Here is a 16,085-nt window from a genome sequence, read left to right on the forward strand (position 1 = left end):
GTCACTTCTACTGTTTGTGGGGAACATTTGCTCATCAATTGAAAGGGTCTTTTCCATAGGAAATGACCTGAACAGTTTTTTTTGCAAATGGTCTATAATTGGTCTCAGGCCTTAGTTCTCCCTTTGGAATAATTTTTTCAATACCATTGAAATGTAGAGCTGCTCGAATGTTCTCAAATTTCTTGACACTCATTGTCTTTCGTATCAGTTCATTGCCTATAACAGGAGGCAAATAGTCCCTCACTGAAGGCATATGAACAAGTGACATTAGGGCACATATTCCCAGGTAATTCATTAGTTCATCTGGTACCAAAGTAAAACCCTCCATACTTCACAAATACATACTCATGGACAAGTTTCAGGATTTCATCTGACAAACTGGTATGGAGCTTACAAATTCATGAAATGGCGAGTACGGTTGAGTTTCCACTTAAGGCAATACCATCTCCGCCTGCTTTTTTAGATGTCTTCTCTTCTATTGTACAGTCTTCACTCCAACAGTGAGACGTTGTTGCATGGCAGCTCTTTGGTTGATGTTCCAGTCTGTTTACTGGCAGTAGAAACTGGCACAAAATTATCTTCAGCCTCCTCATCCGATTCCTTGCTCTCTTATAATATGAGAATGGCTTGATTTAGGTCAAAATCAGGATCAAAATCACTGCCGCCAAGGACCAATTCATCATCTTCAGAATACGCAATATGCATAATCCTGTTCTCCATTGCAAATTTTGGTCTGCTTCATCCATGTGTATATTGTAGTCAATGATTGGCATAGGCTTTTGTTTTAGGGCAGTAAGAAGCACTGATTAGGATTAATAATCTGTTTCCCCTAACCACAACACAACCAAGGGGGTTAATTACACCCCTGTCGGCAATTAAAACAGATGGAATTTTAAATGAATCAAATTAAACTAGAGCCCTCTGACCCTATAAGGAGGATGTTTAGCCCCTTTGACTCTGTGATTATTATAAAGTAACCGTATATCATTAGGAGATATTGCTTGTGCTGTTGTAAGGACAAAGGGAAAACAGATAATCAATGCTTCCCTTATGTCTTATAGCAGCACAACCAACAGGTGTTAGCAAGAAGATACCCCTATAGGAAGGGCCCTTATGCATGTTGAAACTCGAAATTGACCGGCCCAAGAGCAGCAGTCTCCTCCGAGACCCAAAATTTTAACTTCTAATAGTCAATAAATAGGTGCAGTAAGCTTCAAGCTGAACAGCAAATCTCATTCCAGCTGGATCAGACCTTAATCACCCCAAGATGTAGACACTGCTCCAGTAATTAACCCCCTTGGTTGTGCTGCTGTGGGACACAAGGGAACTCAGTTCTACAACGGTTGGTGTGGCACCTGTGTGGACTGAACCGAGGACACTATCTTTTTTTATCCTTATACATAAAGGCAAGCAGCTCTCTACTGCAAACCCCATCCGACTCCCCTGCATACTTTAAATTCACTAGGGATTGTGGATACCCCTACTGGGTTTACAGACTGATCCCACAAACCCCCGTGTTACTTCCAAGCAAACTTGTTAAAAGAGGTATATCTACATATGGAATGTAGCCTTTTTGGAGTAACAGGCAGACCCGCTCCCAAACAACTTGTCCCTCTACAGTGAGGGCATCCTCGTGGCTTAGGTTTGCTGCCTTTTCCTTGATAAACACATTAAGCCCATATGGGAGGGTTCAATAAGCTGCACATTTTATAGATTTTTGTTACAATTCTTGCCCTTTTAGATAATAGAATTCTATATGAAGTCTTCCTTTGATTTCTACAAGGTTCTCATCAATGATCAGGTTTAGGATGGGTTAATAAAGCCTTAACAATAATTCTGACAGCTCTTTGACTATGGGTCTAATTTAGTATAATCTGACATTTTGGGGTATTTTTAGGGGGGCGCTGGCTGTTATTATACCAAAATCTCATCAGCATTTCATATTGTGTTCTTGGAAGAATCGCAGAGAAGCCGTTAGTGATTAGAAAAGTGGTTGGACCTTTAAAAGCATGTACTTGTATTGTTTTTAACAAGCCTGTGGCAAAAATGAGGCCTGAAGATTATTTCAGTTCCTGAGGATTTGTAGGCGTCCATGTTTTCTCTAGCACAATAGGAGGAGTCTAGACTTTTTGTGATAAATTAAGTGGCATATAAGTCTGTCTGTGAGGTGAAATGTTCTAAGAAGCCATTCATGATGACCCAGTTAAAAAAATAAAGGACAGGTACAACACTGTCCACATTTACACCTGGAATAGCATTATATCAGCCACAGGATAGATGATAACTTGCTGGTGGAGGTCTCATTGCCGAGACCCCCACCAATCTCAAGAACAGGAGTCCCATGTCCCCCATCCTCCTCACTGTGGGCTTACTGTACCAGAGCTCTATTCCCTTTGAATGGGACTGCTACGGTACCCGTTTAGGGATTTCCGTCAGCCCCACTGAAATGGAGCATTGACCGCGCATGTGACGTCACTGCAGGGGGAGCAGTGACCACCATGGATTAGCAAGTTTTCTGGTTGTTGCAGTTAGCCGTTCGCGACCCTAAATTATGTTACAATTCCTTTAAAGGCAGAGGCAAATGGAGTAACAACATTTGTAGACTCCCATCTTGGAAATGGTACATCCAATTGCATATTCCCTTGTTGACTAGAGGGGACACCTTCACTCGTACTAGGCATGTGGCTTGTACTTGCTATCTCACTTGTACAGGACAGAGGACTTGGATTTGTAGAGGATTCTTGAACAGCCCTGTCTCCCCCATACTAGTCCTTGTGAGTGAAAGAAATGAAAAAGGAGGGTGGAGCAAGACCCAGTGAGGGGGGTGGAATATTTATGGAGTACAAAGAGTTTTCAATGATTGAGTATTTTGAATGGTGGAGGTGCTGCCAACCAGATGACGCTCCACCAGTGTGGGCGTAAGTGTAGCAAAAAGGATGTGAAAAGAACTGGTATGGAGGAGCAACCCTCTAAGCTACTAGAAGATGTAGATCAAAGTCCAATGTGTGATGGTGAAAGCACTTCTTTTTTATTATTTTTTCAGAAATTATTTTTTCTCCCCTGTCCTCCTGCACACAGGACCTCCGACACATCCAATACATCTTTGGAATCGTGTCACCCCTAGGCATCCTGTTGTCCTATCCAGCCGAACTGACGAAGGGGTTCTTCCCCGAAACGCGTATTCCATACTAGTCCTTGACATTCTTTGAGTATGGACTGGAATGACCTTTTGAGTGGTCACTTTCGCTGAGTGCAAGTCTCGCAAAATTGTCACCATCTGACATAACACATGCCTCCTCCGCCGTGTACAACTGATGGGCAATTGTTTTAGGTTTGTTTAATCCTAAGTGAAATTAAAAGCACTATGAAAAATATAAAGGGTGGGTTCACATCTGCGTTGGAACTGCCGGTCGAAGGTTACGCCGCATATCAAGCCAGCTGGGCAGCTGAGAGAAAATTGAACAGACCCCATTACAGACTGCCCCCTACTTACAAACCGGTTCCGTTCCAGGAAGCTGTTTGTATGTCCGAACAAATGCCTGCATGGAGGGAGATTGCAGGTGGATCCCGCGCCATACAACATTGGGTGCAGGCTGATTCTTACAGCCAACACCTGGCTGCAGCAGCTCCGACAAGCCGCGCCGCTCATTGGAGCTGTTAACGCTTTAAATGCCGCTGTCAGAATTGCAGAGTGCCTATAGCATGGCTTGATAGAAGCCTGTCCGATCGCTGCACAGTATGATGTAATGCTATAGCATTACATCAGACTGCAAGACAGGCTTGTTTGTATCTTGTGAAGTTTGTAACTCAAACATTCACAAGTAGGGGACTATCTTTATAGGCAGTGGGTTCCGTTCCGTCATAAGATGGAGCCGTTCGGCCACGGGGATTCCCCTTTCCTGCTCCCCTCAGGTGTAGGCATGAAACCACCCAAAGTAATGTCTATATAAATGTGTTGCAGGAATGAATAGATTAGAAAATATGGATCAAGTGAAGATTATGTCCCCCTAAAGAGCTTAGGACTTAAACTTCACTTGACACCAATGTTGAATTTATTTATAAACATGAACATAAACAAACAATCATACTGCATAATCCTAAACAGGAAACTGCTCTGCAATATGCAGAAGCAGAGTGTTAAATGCTTCTTTGCCAAACCGATCTCGCCACATGAATTCCCTAAGATATATTGGGAGCAAATCACGAAGTACTCCCCTTTTCATCTTGATATGAGCCTTACATTTATTCCAGTAAGACTCTATATGTTGTGTCTGGGAACTAGTTGGAGAAACAAATCGAAAGTTTGGATCAGTGTGATTGTCCCCTTCATGACTGAAGTTCAGTGCTGGTTGCATATTGTTGTAGGCAGCCCAGGAATCGCTGTGCACCGTTGAACCGGGCCGCACCACACGTCGAATAATAGGAAGGAGGGTTTCAATGCTTCTGTCAGGAACAACTTCCATATACCCAACAGCTGGCGTTGTTGATGTGTCCACAATCCCAAAGACCCAGATTTCGTGATCCGGGGCACGACCGCGATGGCACTTTATTTTAGGACTAAAATAAGACTCATCAACGTGAACATAATGACCGGGGCCACCGAGCAAAACGGGGCTAGTACGAAAATAGACACTACACACTTCACAAAAATAGTTATAAACGTCAACGATGGTGCGTTCGGATATTCCGGTCAGTTGTGCCGCTTGTTTTTCTGAGGTTTCCGCACACCACAGGTAAGACACGTGCAGCCACTTCTTCAGAGAGATGTGTGATTTTTCAAAGAAGGAGCCTTTTCTGAGGGACACCCACGATGAGGCACAGTTCTTGTTAATACACTTCCAAGAATATCCGTCAGAACACTGGCGCCGAGCGAGCCAACGCAGAGCTTGATGGCACTTTTCGCAGGCCAGGTTGGCAGCCAGTAACGAGCGCTGTTTCATGAACTTGATGACATCGGTGTTACTCGTACCAGCTAGAATACCCTGGAGCGTCTTCTCAAAGAAATGTCCATCCATTTTAATTGGAGGGCAAGAAAAAAAATTGGCAATTTACGCGGGTTGGAACTTTAATAGCGAAAACACTGCTGTAGATATACCATGCAACGCAACCAGAGAATGGAGAGTCATCAAACTTACAGTAAGATAGTCCTTTGTTGCCCATAACAGCCAAACCGAGATTAACTTTCATTTTACCTGAGCTCATTAATAGACAAAGGCTAAGCGCTGATTGGCTGCAATGGGCAACAAGGAACATACTTACTATAAGATAGTTTGCTAAATCTTCCCCACAGTCATTGAGGAAGCAGGGGGACATAATCTTCACTTGATAAAAAAAATGCTATATATATATATATCTCATTTGCGCAAACTTTCATGCTACACCGAATGTATCCAATTAATGCAAGTAGCAATAAAATGAGGTGTATTAAAATTCTAAAACATCTGATGAACTGTTGCAGCACTCCCTCACGCCCTACAGAAATATGTAAGTGTAAGGCCTCCTGTCCACGGGGAAAATCAGGCCCGCTATGGATTCTTCATGGAGAATCCGCAGCGGGTCCCTCCTGCCCCGCGGACATAAGCGCTGAAAATAAGAATAACTCACCTGCAGAGGGCCATGCATGTCTTCCCTTCTTCGCGGCCGGATCTTCTCTCCTGGGCCTAGCGGATGTGCTTGGCACGCCGGCTGCGTGACGCGCGCATGCGCCAGGCACATCCACCGGCTGCGAAGGAAGAAAGACACGCATCACCCGGAGCAGGTGAGTTTAACTCAGGCACGGGTCTCCTGCGGATCCGGACGGCTTCCATAGGCTTCAATAGAAGCACCTAAATGGAGCATGTCCGGATTTTTTCCTGCACGCGGGACCCGCGCCTGCACGGAAAAATGACATCCGCAGGTATTTAACTACCTGCGGGTGTCTAATGCATCCCTATGGAGCGCGGCTCCGCGTGCAGAAAAAACGCTGCGGATTTAAACTTTTAATTTGCTCGTTGACATGAGGCCTTAAAGAGAACTAATATATTTAACTAGTATAAAGAGATGAATTGATATAAATTGGTGAAGTGATACAAAACAATAAGTGATACTGACAGTGTAAGTAATGTATTCACCAATTGATGTAATAACTTTGCGCTCCAGTAAATAAAAAAAAAAAAAAGAAAACCAACCCTAAACAATCACTTATACCACCTAAATCCCACCCACCTAGGTATTAACTACGGATATTTACTTGATTAGGTGAATTAATGTGCCATTTGAACAGTATGTGCGGCTTCTGCCTCCTCCGATCTCACACTGACCAGAGGCAGTGCAGAGAGAAAGTTTTAAAGAATTAGAATGTCAGGAAAGTTTGTTACTACAGTAAACTTTCCTTTGGAGTGTCAATCACATCATCAGAAGCTGAGCCAATCATGTCCCAATCAGTGCACCGCGACCAAAGACTGATAGCAACAGATCATTTTGGGTACTGGACCCACTCTGGGGCAACGATTTTTGGCAGAAGAAAGGACATACATTTACATGGCTGCTGCATGGAGCCTGGGAGACACAGTGGACTATGTGAGGCTTTCTAAAGCAGTCCTCGGGGGAGGGAACAAGATGACATAGCACAGCTAGTCCTCTAATCTACTGCTGCCTGCAGAGCCATGTGACCACGAGGATGCAGATGTGTCTGAACAACAGAACCTCATAAGGTGTGGAGAAACGAGACGGAAGAAGCGTTACACACCTGGAAGGCAGAGGCTCGATGGCGCTAAAGGGCCCGCTACAGGTCTGATGAACTGAGCTGTGAGTCGGATAGGAAATGCTCTGTGCAAATGGGGACCCTGATCCAAGAAACAACAGAAAGCAGCCTCGGATGCTGTCAAGGACAACAAAGCATTGAACCAAGGAGGAAACCGGTGAAGAGATAGACATATCCGAAGACCTTCAGACAGGTTATAAAATGCGAAGCGCATTCCTAGAATGAGAAAGACCGCCAACGGCAGGAAAGATGGAGCCGGATAGAGAACTGCAGAAGGAATAGCCAACTTGTAAGTGCATTGGATGGAGGCAACGGCCATAAAAAGGAAATTCATGAAGAAGCCAAAAAGAGCTCGAATGGAGGCTCAAAAGAAGATGACTAATTACTGCAAGACCAGAACGAAGTTACATAGAATTGTGGTAATTATGATAAAGAGAGCCTCATTGAGAAAAACCCACAAGCCAGGGAGGAAACTGAAGTTTTTCATGAGCCGACAAATTGTTTAGATTCCAGCAATCCGCAAGAATCTAAACAACGGTAGTTCAGTGTAAAAGCATGCAGACAATTTGTTCGGCGTTCGGTTTATGCATAGCTAAAGAGCTCCCAGCCCTATCCGCCCCCATTCACTGAGCGGTAATCGTTCATGTGTAAAAGCACTGGAGCAATTATTGCTGGAATGTCTGGTGAGCATCTCCCCCAGAGAGGTCGTCCCGTCCAACAGGACCCTAAACCCATCCCCAGAGGCAATGAAAATATCTTGTACAAGGGGGAAAAAAATAGGAGGAGGGATGTGTCATTTACACCTCCTTCACATTGGAAAAATGACTTCTAAAACCTCTGACAGACATGAGATGGGTAAGACCTCTGTCCATTGGCATGGACGCCATGACTCATTTGGAATAACCAAGGCATTCCAGGACTGTGGTTTTAAGAGTCATTCAAAATGAAGGAAATCTAAAGAGAGCTGGCGAAAGAATGAACCCCGAGAGAGAAAGGTCATTCCCCGGAGGCTAATGCTTGATGAGATCAGCAGAACAGAAATGACGGGGGTGTATTATGCCTGATGAATCCAGATCAGTAGGAAGGGAATTATGGGTAGTCCTTTACCTTGATCTCTCTGAAAATGGTGGAAAGCAGCAGCAGAAACATGAGGACACAAATTAGTATGAACTGAGCACAAGGACCGACCACAGCATTCACTGTCAGAGGATAAAGAGGCTACCTGCATAGGAAGGTCCACTATTCAGTAACCTAGTATGTAAGGCTGAAAAAAGACATTGTCCATCCACTTCAGACTATTACCCCCACCAATGTAGATCCAGAGAAAGGCAAAAAACCCCAATGAGGTAGACACCAATTTTCCTCATCTAAGGAAAAAATAAAATCCTTCCGGGCTCCAATCTGGCAATCGGAATAATTCCCGGATCACCGACCCTTCTGAGTAATCAGTTATATAATATTATTACACTCCAGGCCCCTCTTATACTCTTCTATCGAATTCCCCATCAGCATGTCATCAATCACAGAGTTCGACAGTCTCACTGCTCTTACAGTGAAGAACCCCCATCTATGCCGTGTAGAAATCTTTCCTGTAGACGTAGAGGGCGCCCTCTTGTTACAGTCATAGTCCTGGGTATAATAGATGATCGGAGAGATCTGTGATATATCTATACATAGTTATTAGGTTGCCCCTTAGGCCGGCTGCACATGGCCATGACGGGCTCCACCGCGGAATATTCCGCGGCGAAGCCCGTCACGGCGCCCCCCTGAGACCCCATACTTACAAGCGGTTCCGGCGTCCTGGGTCCCGCATGATGCTTCGGCGTGACGCGACACGACGGCTACGTCACATGACGCGCCCGGCCGTGTCATATGACACGCCAGCCACGTCATATGACGCGGCGGCGATAGGCGGAGAGACGATTTCACGCTATCTTTCGCTGTGCTACAGCGGAAGATAGCGTGAACGGACGGCTTCCCTTGACTGCAATGGAAGCCGGACACGCGTACACCCGCGGCAAATAGAGCATGCCGCGGGTGAGGACGGGAGATTTCACGGTGCGGGATTCCACGATGGAATTCCGCACCATGAGCACTGAGCTATTAGGTTCAATAGAACCTAATAGCTGCGGGCAACGAGGCGGATTTTCGCCGCGTATTACGCGGCGGATATCCGTCCGTGGGAAGGAGGCCTTAGTCGTCTTTTTTCCAAAGTGAATAACCCCATTTTTGATAAGCTCTCTGGGTATTGTAGTCCACCCATTCCATTTATTACCATAGTTTCTCGTCTTTGTACCCGCTGAAGCTCTGATATGTCCTTCTTGAGTACCGGTGCCCAAAACGGTCTACAATATTCTATGTGTGGTCTGATCATTGACTTGTAAAGAGGAAGAACAATGTTCTCAACCTTCCCCCCCCTAGACTTTTTCTGATACACCCAATGAGCCTATTTGCCTTGGTAGCAGCTGCCTGACACTGGTTGCTCCAATTAAGCTTATCATTAACTAAGACCCTCAACTCCTTTTCCATGTTGGTGTCCCCAGTGGTTTCCAATTTAGTATGTAATATTGACATGTATTTCCTGCCCGTGTGCAGAACTTTATATACAACTTATCCAGATTCTCTTGCAACAGCATTCTGTCCTCTTGTGTTAATGTCTTTACATAGCTTTGTATCATCTGAAAATATTGCTATTTCACTGTGTAAACCTTCTGCCAGGTCATTGATAAACGTATTAAAAAGAACAGGGCCCAATGCTGTCCCCTATGGTACCCCACTAGTAATGGTGACCCTTCCAGTACTGCCCCCTGTGGTACCCCACTAATAACGGTGATCCAATTAGAGTATGTACCATTTATACCCCCCCTCTGCTGTCTATCACTGAGCAGTTACCCCCTTACACACATTCTCATTTTATATACCAACCTTTTATGTGGAACAGTCCAGATACACAAGATCCAGCGACTCCCCGATCCAGTCTAGAACTTACCTCTTCATAGACGCTGATTAGGTTGGTTTGACAGGAGCAACCCTTTATAAACCCATGCTGATACAGAGTTATTCGGCTATTTTCCTTGAGGTACTCCAGGTTAGCATCTCTTAGAAACCCTTCAAACTTTTTACCCACAATAGAAGTAAGATTTACCGGCCTGTAATTTCCAGATTCACTTGTTCACACCTTTTTGAATATTGGCACATCGGCCAATCCAGTGGAACAGACCCTGTCACTATAGAGACCTTAAATATAAGAAACAAGAGTCTGTGTATCACATTACTTAGTTCCCTTAGAGCCCAGGGGTGTGTGCCATCAGGACCCGGTGATTTGTCCATTTTAATCTTTCCAAGACGGCTCTGCACCCCTCCCTTAGTTAGACTGGTGACATTTTGCAGAGAGTTTACTTTATCACTCTGCATCGCATCTGACTTTTTCTCTTTGAAGATACTGGGAAATAAACTATTTAATAGATTTGCTTTCTCCTTATCGCTCTCTACAATTTCTCTTACATTATTTATCAAAGGGCCAGCACTTTCAGTATTAATCTTTTTACTATTTATATAGTTAGAGAAGGTTAAAGTTAGTTTTACTCTCTTTGGCAATAAGTGTCTGTCTCCATCTTTGCTGCTTTTTGCGTCATTTATTTCTTCTTATAGGCTTTTAGCGTTTCTTCGCTGCCTTCTTGTTTTATTAGTTTAAATGCTTTTTGCTGTTTATTGCCCCATTTACATCTTTATTGAACCACATTGGTTTTCTTCTATTCCTAACCCTTTTATTCCTGAAAGGTATGAGCCGCTCCCAGTAAGTAATTAGGATGTTTTTAAACATTTCCATTTATTGTCTGTATTCTTGTTTTTAAGGACATTATCCCAGTCAATACAGTTAAGAGCATCACTAAGCTGATCGAACTTTGCCTTTCTAAAGTTTAGTATTTTTGTGGCACCCGTATAAAATTGCCCCCGATCTGCACCCGTTATTCTGCCAGGTCTGTTGGCTAATATTAAGTCCACAATAGCTGTCCCTCTAGTCGGCTCCTATACAAGTTGGGTAAGGTAGTTACCTTTAGTAATCGACAGAAAGTTGTTACCTTTATGAGATCCGCAGGTTTCAGCTTCCCAGTTTATATCCGGTATTTTAAAGTCCCCCATAATAATTACCTCGTTGTGATTTGCTGCTTCCTCTATTTTCCTCAGTAATAGATTTTCAGTGACTTCTGTTATATTTAGTGTTTTTAGAAAACCCTATGAGGATTTTATTATTGTTTTCACCTCCATGTATTTCTATCCATAGACATCCCCGTTTAGCTCCGTCCCATATATCTTCCTGTAATGTGGGCTTTAAACAGGATTTTACATAAAGATAAACCCCTCCCCATTTCAGTTTTATGATCCCTTCTGAAGAAACTGTAACCCTATAAGTTCACCACCCCGTCTGAGTTTTCATCCAGAGAAGTCTCAGTTATTCCTGCTATGTCGTAGTTTTCTTCAGACATTATTAGTTCCAGTTCGTCTACTTTGTCGGTCAGACCCCTGGCATTAGTGCCCTTCTCCGGCAGACCCCTGGCATTAGTGCCCTTCTCCGGCAGACGCCTGGCATTAGTGCCCTTCTAGTTTTGGTTATTTAAGTGTATCCCTACTAACTGTTCTGCCAGTTCTAAGTTCTACTAACCCCTCCCACCTCTCCACCCCCATTTCCATAGGACAATTATCGCTCAAAATTCATTTAACCGACAAAAATTGAGTGATAATTGTTCAGTGTAAATGCAAAAACATTTTTTACTATTTGTTCACTAGCTGTTATCGCTGATTTTCAGTCAGTATAAAAGCCATCGCTGGATTGCGAGTTTGTCGCTCAATGTTAACCCTACCCGATCAGCGCTTCACGTTGAAGGTGAAGCACTGAGCAAGAAGCCCACGATCCAGCGGTGAAATCTGCCTGTCCAAATGCTTTGCATGATTGCCAATGCTGTTAGTGGTGATGTCAGTGCTCGTGCAGTCGTTTAGACGACTGCTGTCCTGTGTAAAAGGGATATTGGTCCCAGGTACCTGTCTACACTATCTTCTCGTTTATCTCTCTGGTTCCCCTTTCCTCCAGTCCCTAGTTTAAACACTCTTCCAACCTTCTAGCCATCTTTCAGGTGAACCCTGGTTGAGAATACAAGGACGCCGGTAGACAGTCGGAGACCGTATTCTTGCTGTCATAGTGTTGTGGATGTGAAGACTGGCAAGCATGAAAAGTGAGGCATAAAACAAGGAAGCAGCATCGCAACAGAAGTGTTGTGCCCAATGCCAATGCCAGCGCCAAGGGAGAAGGTTGGGTAGAATAAGCCCGTGCTGTGCGGAAAAAGACCTGCCCCTACACCAAAGCCAGGCTGAACTGGGAGTCTGCATTGTAGATTACGTAAAGCTCAGGAATCTTCATGATCTGTGCTAGTGCAGCTTAGTACCATGTGAGGAGGCCGCTATTAGAGTAGGCTGGAGACATTTGTCACCTGGAGTGTGGAGGCCAGAAATAGAGGAAAGACTTGTTGGGGGGAAAAAGACGCCTGCAAGACACCTGAAAAGAAAGTAGGAAGGAGAAGCTTGGTGATGCAGGTTGGGAAGCTGCTGGCTAAATTTGAAGCAATGCCCGGGAAAAATAGAGTGAGCCTGATTAGAACAAAAATAAGGAAAGCGTTCATAAGAGAGGGACTGTGCAAGGAGGTGGTGGGTTGGACCCCACAATGGAGGGCTCGGGGCAGCGGTGAGACAGGCAGGAGGAGAGGCAGGCTGGGGGAGAGCTACCCAAGGTCAGGAGAACCCTTTCTGGGAAGGATTACTATGCAAGACATGGGAGAAGTAGGGAACATTGGGGGTGGCAGAGGGGGAAATCGAGTGGCCTAATCTTGAAATACCCCATAGTCATCCTTTTAGCTTGAGCTTCCCTCAGGAACCAGCAGGGTCATTCAGCATTTTAAACCTAGTTGCGAGTTTGCAGGGGGGCAGCAAGGATTACAGGGAAACCCTATGGTTGTTGGGAGACAGGGGTGCTCGGCTGCTTTGCTTCACTTTGTCTTATAGGTGAAAAGACTAACAGTGTGACAATTCAGCACTTTTTGCCCTCCCCTTTTGGGGACAATCAAGGAGACCATGTCCAGTCTATTTCCCACCTAGAAGGGAGAAAAAGCAAAAGTAAAACAAAATTATAAAAAGGTAAAAAAAAAAAAAACTGTGAAAGCAAGGAGGTCCATCTCCTACAAACAATGGGCTACAATAGATTGGCTCAGGGTCTGTAGGCGTGCTAACACTTTTTCAAAGTAGTGTTTGCATCCTAGTGGCAGCAGCCTATACCCTCATGTTCTTCTGTGTCCCCTAAAGACATGAGTCAAAAATCTAACAGATCAACAAAAGAAACCACCAGAATCTATGAGAAGATCTATGACTGCACAACACCACTATGTAGATATGGTATAGGGCTCAGCATCATCTACCTGATGGCTCTCCGGGACATTGGGGTCTTCCTCTGGAGAGTCTTGGGAATACAGAAGAGGGGGATGTCTCTCCCGGGAATTTCTCTCATTAGATCCATCTGTAGGAAACACAATGATGGAACAGATTGTATGGCATGATGAGATGATGGGAGTATCTAGGTGACCCTCCATGAAACTTCTCCTCCTTACACTGATAACCGGCTCTTATATCCGTCTCTTCTGCTTCATCTTTAACTTCAACCTTAATATTAATCAGACTTTCATCCTAAACAGACAGGAAAAAAAATGTGAAATGCTCTGTTGGTTCCATCACTTTATGGAGATAGTCTGGTGAGACTTTACAGCCATCTACCTGCTGGTTCTCCGGGACATTAGGGTCTTCCTCTGGACAGTCCTGTGGATACAGACGGGGACGTCTCTCCGGAGGATTTCGCTCTTCAGATCCATCTGTAGGAAACACAGTGACGGAATAGATTGTATGTGAGGAGACGATGGAAGTATCCAGCAGACCCTCCATAAAAGCCCCCCTCCTTACACGGATGTTCGGCTTCTATATCCATTTCATCTTCATCGATAACCTCGATCTTAATACCAATCAGATTTTCATCCTAAACAAACAAGAAAAATGTAAAATAATCTTTTTGGGTCCGTCACTTAATGGTGACTCTGGTGAGACTTTAGGGTCATCTACCTGCTGCTTGTCTGGCACATTGGGGTCTTCCTCTGGACAGTCCTGGAAATACAGTGGACAGGGTCGTCTCTTTTGTGGATTTCTCCTACTGGGTCCATCTGTAGAGACATAGACACACAATGATGGAATACATGCTGTCTTCTATAATTGTCTATATCATAATACAACTGCAGCGAGCAGAGAGCGGACACAAGGGTTCTCATCAGGTTATAGTTCCTCCAGGGGTTTACTCCTCAACCCAGCATCGTCAGAAACCTCAGCTAAGAGGACTGTGCTGATGTATTCCCAGGCGGCGTGGTGAGAGCGCACAGACTGGATGCCTCCTGCTGGATGTGGATGGCGAGGTTGCCACACAGCCACCAATCCAGGCCGCGGCTCCAGATGGAAGTCCGGCTGTAATTGCGATCCAGTCTGCCAGTAATGGCACAGAAGGCCCACAAGTATGGCCGGTGTCCCATTTGTTGGATGAAGAGGACCATCTACTGCAGATGGGGACTCCAGCCACAAAGTTGCCAAGATGGTGGACAGCCCCTCTCACATCTAATTCAGGAAGGTTTAGTAAACAAAATAAACTATAAAAGATAAAATGTGAAACACACCATATATCCAGCAGCCATTACACCTTGTTCTAAATACTGTATGGACATAATGAAACAAAGGAAAAACAAAAAAAAACAAAAAAAAAAAAGATACTGTGTCCATGTAATTCCTGTAAAGACTAGACAAGACATACAAAAATAGCTAAATGCATGGGAAATACTCCAAAATACTATAGGCCTGCAGTAGAGGCCCCCTCCCCTCCCTCCATCCCCCCCCCCCCCCCACAAAAAACGAATCTTTCAGGTGACGTCAAGTTGATCATACAAGGATGCTGTAAGACAGACAGAGCAATATAAGGGTGACCGAACCCCAAGGTTACCAGCAGATACATAATAAAGAAAGAAAAAAAAGTTAGGAGACTGAAAAATACCAAATAGCTCACAGCGTAAGGCATCCAACTACTAGTGGTGCCAGAAGAGCAACAAGAGCACACAAGTGGCATTTTTCTAAGGAAGTAACTGTATGAAGTAGGTGTATATCCCATCAGATGAGCAAGAACAGATACGTAGCCTTGTCTAACACACACAAGGGTGAAGTTCGAGTGCACAAAGCAGCCCAAACCAGTGCCCTCCCCACCATCCTCCCCAAACCACCGTGTCCCCCTCCACCATCGTCCAAAAACCCACAATGTCCCCCTCCACCATCGTCCAAAAACCCACAATGTCCCCCTCCACCATCGTCCAAAAACCCACAATGTCCCCCTCCACCATCGTCCAAAAACCCACAATGTCCCCCTCCACCATCGTCCAAAAACCCACAATGTCCCCCTCCACCATCGTCCAAAAACCCACAATGTCCCCCTCCACCATCGTCCCAAAACCCACAATTTCCCCTCCACCATAGTCCCAAACCAGTGTCCCCCTTCGCCATAGCCCCAAACAACAATGTCCCCTCCACCAAGCTTCACCGTTGTATGAGGGTTTTGTTGTGCAGTATTCTTCTTTCTTCAAACACCGCATAGTAAATTTGTGCTAAATAGTTCCACCCTTTCTCAGCTATCCATAGCATATTGTCTCAAAAGCGTTATGGAACATCCAGGTGGTCTCAGGTAACCTTGAGACAGGCCAGCACGTTTTTTGAAACAGCAGAAGCTTCCTTCATGGTGTCTTTCCATGATCACCATTCTTGGTCAGGACATATGAACAGAGGTTGCTGCAGTCTGTAGAGTCTTCTGCCATTTTTATTGGGTTCTCTCATCTCTTTTAGGATTGCTCTTATAGTGATCTTAAAGCAACCCTGCAGTACTGGACAGGAAGAAAACATGGCTCAACCACTTCCCTGACTACCTGCCTAGTTAGGGCAGCACATAGTGTCTTAGACTACTGATGCATATATCAATAGACAGTTTGCATCAGGGAGTCGGAAAAGCAGTTCGCCATCTTTGTTTGTCCAGGACCAGAGGGTCACTTTAACAGGACCCCAACTGAGGTGTCCACCATTTGTAGACAGTGGGGCAGATGTACTAATACTATCAAATAATAAGACAGCCTTAAAACGCGCCGGGGTTTATCACAGTGGCTCAGGGTGGATGATGCATCTGGTATGTCTTTAGACTAACGTTAGGATTACCAATTGGTTTAGTTTACAT

General features: G+C 44.7%; 1 protein-coding gene and 1 pseudogene across 1 annotated transcript in view; one reads left to right on the plus strand and one right to left on the minus strand.

Moving 5' to 3' along the window:
- The window catches only part of LOC136627280 (oocyte zinc finger protein XlCOF22-like), a 357,854-nt gene that overhangs the window by 299,810 nt on the left and 41,959 nt on the right, over positions 1-16,085 (plus strand). The window lies entirely within an intron of this gene.
- LOC136628680 (zinc finger protein 729-like) overlaps positions 1-16,085 on the minus strand; it is a 90,109-nt pseudogene that overhangs the window by 57,194 nt on the left and 16,830 nt on the right.

Source organism: Eleutherodactylus coqui, chromosome 5, assembly GCF_035609145.1.
Source record: "Eleutherodactylus coqui strain aEleCoq1 chromosome 5, aEleCoq1.hap1, whole genome shotgun sequence".
NCBI lineage: Eukaryota > Metazoa > Chordata > Amphibia > Anura > Eleutherodactylidae > Eleutherodactylus > Eleutherodactylus coqui.